Source organism: Varroa destructor, unplaced genomic scaffold (genome assembly GCF_002443255.2).
Source record: "Varroa destructor unplaced genomic scaffold, Vdes_3.0 BEIS01000003.1, whole genome shotgun sequence".
Classification (NCBI taxonomy): domain Eukaryota; kingdom Metazoa; phylum Arthropoda; class Arachnida; order Mesostigmata; family Varroidae; genus Varroa; species Varroa destructor.
Window position 1 is genome coordinate 26448584 of NW_019211456.1, and position 5373 is coordinate 26453956.

The window sequence follows — 5373 nt, forward strand, 5'->3', positions numbered from 1 at the left end:
TATATATATAATCGTTTTGTGTCTCACGCACCTGTCACCTCCATTGTGTCACAAAAATTAGCTACTGTTTTTTGCGGAAAGTTTGCAAATACATATATGTATAATATGGTATATTTATTTATACACCATTAAGGCTATACATCTTTTTATCTAAAATGTTTTTACACTATGAAATTTTACCTTTCACTAATGGAGAAAAAAATTAAATATAGGTATATAAAAAATTAACATTTAATTTTTGTATTAAGTTCAGTGTAATTTTCGGTTAAAGGAAGTAATTGCCAAACAACTAACGGCGTTATGATCAATATAACATAATAATTTGGCCACGAACTGTTTCACATAGGTATACTAAAAGGAGGCCTCAGTCAATTCATTTGTGTCGTAGCCAATAATTTTACAGTGATGTCTGTTTAAACGCTATTACCGCACTCGTGGTTTTCGAAAGACGGTGAGAGTATACACGTATGGTGTTCGTAATTATATTCTTTTGCTAAACATTAATTATAAACTTTTACTTTGGATGCAACTGTCTGTCTCCGTACCTAATAATAAATACTATTTTACAGTACGTGTCACTCTCAGCGTTATCTTGAACTAACAGGACGTTATACAGTCTTATAGAGAGGTGGTAGTAAGAATCTCAACAAGTTTTTTTCTATTTTGCACGTAAGAAGAGAATTTCTAAATTTAGAAGTTAAAAAAATCACTAATTAATGCATCGTTGTGGTCTAATTGTGTTGATGTTTGTTGTCGTATCGCAATTGATTTCATTTGATAAAACCACATCGTAACTCAGGTAGATAGAGACAACAAGTTACGTATAGAGCCACTTGAGATCCCTTCGTCTTCTTGAACAACTTGAAGCTTGTGCTCTCTTTCTGTATATTGAACCACCTGGGCTAATTCCCTAAATCTGAGTGATCGAAACGAAAGAATGATTGATTTACTATAATGCGCTCTGGTTGTGTATGTAACTTTAAGGAATGGATTACAAGAAATTATCCGGTCTTTTAACAAGCTTTGGAAGTACCTTTCAAGGCACAAAAAGGTAAAATTAAATAAGCTGCTTTCAGTCTCAACAAACAAATCTGCATAAAATGTCATAGAAGACCTCACTTTTCATAACTATGCTAAACCATAATAGAAATGTTGACCCAAATCATCTTATTAGAACTAACAAGTACGTAACACAATACAATTTGGTGATATTAAACGAGTGACAATACGGACGATCGAACAATCATTTCATGCAAAGCCAAGTCCAGCGTTGTAGTTGCACGGGAGAAATACTTGTTAGGCTAATTCCGAGGTACACTGGATTCGTCTTTAAACCCTTAGCCGTCCTTGGAGCATAGAAAATCTTGTAACCACATGGACTTAGCTCAGAATAAGCGGAGTGAAGCCAATATTAGGTATTCCTATTCTCAATCTAGCACATAACTGAGGCATGGTGGTGAAGGTAGCGGTGTCATTAGGTAACGAAACTACGTGCTTTCGATTGCCGTGCCAATAGTTTTTTAGTTCCTTGAAGACCTGAAGGTAGCGGACTGCATTCACTGTTTCATTTTCGGCGAGGCTTTCATAGTAGCAGATGGCCCTGGTGTCCACTGGAAGGCGAACCTACTCGGCATTGGCACCGATCTCAACCTCTCTATGGGGCGAGGCCGTTCTGTCACTTAGTCATTCTTCGATTGGCGGTAGAGACAGAACCCTGCTTTTTCTATGGTGGCCATATGCTCCAAGCAGGTTTTTTGTTGATGAAAATTTAAGAGCTAATTGCACGTAAAATAGACAATATGCATTTCCAACTGATCTAGGGCCAATTCATGAAAGATCCACATGTTGCTCAGTTTCCGCATTTTTTATTATTTAGGTTACAAATCTGTAACACGCCACATCTGGAATACCAATTTTGGCCGACGGAACCATCAGGCTTCAAGCTCGACATTTGTAAGAAGCCTCCTCGACTGCGGCAATGTGTTCTTGTACTTCGGGTTCTTAGATTTGATGATCTCGTCGCATGTTTCCAACGTTCCAGATACCACTCTTGAAACGCTTGCGCCAGCCACGTACTTCTTGCCTGACGCTTTCACTTTAAATTTCTGCAGCGCTGATTTTCGAGGAATATCAACCTGATCATTGACCGTTTATTTTTTCACTAAAAAATGTTTTTCCTTCTGAATCCATTTCTCTTGGGGTAAACTTAACTGGTTTTTTCCTCACGGGCTTCTAGGCAACTGAAGTATTTATTAGCCAAATTTCGTCGACTATCGGCGCGGAATTTCGAAGCCTGCCTGGTAACATATTTTTAAAAATGTTGTCCTTTAGCACCAAATACCGAAGAAGTCTATGGCGGTCATGAAGCTGGAAAAAAGTCCTTTCTGAGCGCCCTTATATTTCTAGGTTATCGGTCGATGTAACAAGTTCAATATTCCAAAGCACGCATAAAAAATTCCGATATAAACATCTTTGAAATAATACTTAAAGCAGATGTCTCAAATAAACGGTGTGCGTCTTATTGTTAACGGGTATTTCGATGAAATACGTAATCTACCAATTACCCATGAAGGTGATATGAAGTACAAGTCAGTTATTCTCAGTCCCGGAGCAGGTCAGACTCTACCATATGCCATAAACTGCAATAGATCACACTGCATAATGATTTATTGCAAAGCTTTCTGAGAGACCCACAGTGAAAAATGTCATACAGTACTGAACATTGCTTGCTTACATTTATTCCAGCAAAACATGTTTCACGAACTACCGAACATTCTAATAAAATATCGAAATAGTTCCTGCTTATTTTTCTCTGTATTCATGTATACCATATTATTCAAATCATAGAACGATGGTTCGATCTCTGGTAGGCCAAAGCAGCGATACTAAGCAGTAGAAAAGTGGCAACTTCTACTCCGTGTTGAAGTTCGGTAGGGGCTCGGTAGGGGCTGTTTTTCTTGGAACGCAATAAACTCCAAATGATATACAAACGACTGTTCATTCAAATCAATTTTCCATTGCTCGATGAACCTCTTTCACTTTGTTTATTAATTGTCCGTTTGAGATTTTTTATTAGTATGGTCTTAATGAAACTTACCGTCATCGATAGTCAATGGTCTGGAGCGTAAGACCTCGGTGCTCTTTATCTTCCCTATAGCCGAAGCTGTGATCGACGACTTTCGTGCATCGATCTGTTGGCACAGCACTTGCGATTTCTTGATTAATTTCATTAAAGAAACGCTTAACATTTAGAAAGCTACTTCGACAAGTAGACTGTCCTACAAGGCCATGTCAATAACATTACCACAGACACAAGCTTTTTCCCGAAAATTAATTTTGTTTCGGTGTATAGTACCAGAATATGTTAGAAATTTACATTAATTCTATACGTCTATATCGGGCAGATATGTTATGGTCTGCCAGCCAGTAATTTTTTTCCAAAGCAGCTTTAGGTAATTCTTCTCGCGTCAAAGCAACATAACTGGTTTTGGCTTCTGGATGATGGATAAAATCCGCAAATAGCAAAAGTACCAGTCGAAGTAATCTATTACCTAAAAGTAACTATTTTGAATTCAGTACCAATAATTTTTCTAGCAAATATGTCATAGTTCTTGAAGCCTCTGCAAGAAATTAAATAGTGGATAACATTGATCCGTAGAGAATGTCAAACTGGCTTCATGAAGGCGGCGCATCCCCCTCGTTCCTTAATTATTATGCGCCACGCCTGTCTGCTTTTTATAGCCATTTTACGTAAATAAAGTCGTTTCAATCCTATTAGATCGAAAATTTTCGAACTTTTGTCTCTTGTTTTGAAGAGTTTGTCTTCCGAAGACAGATGCAATATGGTGTTGTCCTGTAACGACACCAGTCTGTGCTGTCCTGTCGAGAGTATTGTTTACCAATTTGTTACCCTGATTTTACAGGTTTGATTGACTAACGGTCCATATTTACCGTTTTAGAGCTTAAGGCGTTTATAATAGAGTAAATTACCTGAGGTGCCGCTGTTAGGTGTCGTTCAGGGTTGAATTGTCCCTTTCTAATAAAGATTTCCTATTCATGAAGATCTGTGGTACTAGTTTTGTTCAAAAACGACTTAATAACGAGACAATGCTACATACAAATGATCAAGTATTTAGTAATTGGCAGTAGTTATTTCTGTCTGTACCACATTCTTTACGGTACGACATGGAAGACAATGGTACGATTAACTCGAAATTGTGCAGAAACTTCGTGAACTAAATGGGCCGAACAGTTTACAATTAATTGAAACTCGCTTTTTCCCCCGACCCACGTTGAATCCTATAATTCAAATCAAGATCCCCAGCTGTGAAACCTCGAAAGGAGTTTTAGAAAATTTTTGCTAGGTTCTGCACGCCGTTCGTTCTTCCACGGGCTTCCATAGTTTTCTCAAGCTTGCTTTATCCAGCAGCAGAGAAATACTAAAAATAGCAGTTCTCAATATGTAAATTTTCACCCTTGTGACCTAATCGCGTTGGAAGCGGCTATTCACAAACTCTGCCAAAATGTTGAGCACGCAACAAACGGAGGACGGCTAAAAGAAATAGCGCGCCAATATTTAAACGAAACAGCTGGGTAACGTGGGCAGGCTGAAAAGTTACTTTTTGAAGTTTACTTTTTTTTCTTTGTTGACCGAATTAATGTGTTGGTTAAAAATATTGCAAAGTCAGTGTCGGTGGGGAAAAATGCGTAATCGAATTAACATTTAAGCGAAACACATAAATAACTTAAAACGTATCTAAAAAAGCTTCGTTTATTGAAATCTTACGGACCCCGTTGAAGTCTGACCAAAAGTACTGGAAGGCCTAAAATGTACGTCTAAATGATGATTAAGTTTAAAAATCCTCAACATTTAAGCTCCTGTGTAAGGCACCTATTAGTGTATTTGGGAGCCCAATTCAGCTAGCATATTTTAAAGTATTAACTGCATAGGATAAAATTGGCTTCTGCATTCAGTTACGTTTGATACAGCTTTTAGACTAAAATGCGCGAAGTACATACATTAACTATAATTGAAGCTTATACTGCGCGATTTAACTTATATTATATTAAATAAGTAAAAGGTCCTATTCTAGAGAAAAATATTCGACGACAATGACCTGTAAAACAGTTTGCTACTCGCACATTTGTGTGACACTTCCACAAAAATATGCTTTTATGCAACGTTATTAATTATTTATCTTCTGCGAACAAGTCCTCGGAATCCCTATTTTTAGATATATCGTCGAAAAAACCCCCTAAGGAGCCCAACCGTAGTGGGTCTCGCTGAACTTACCTGAGGTTTTTTCAAAATACCTAGGAAACTGTACGGCAATCGCATCAGCAGCTGCTAACCTCAATAGAGCGTCATTTTAA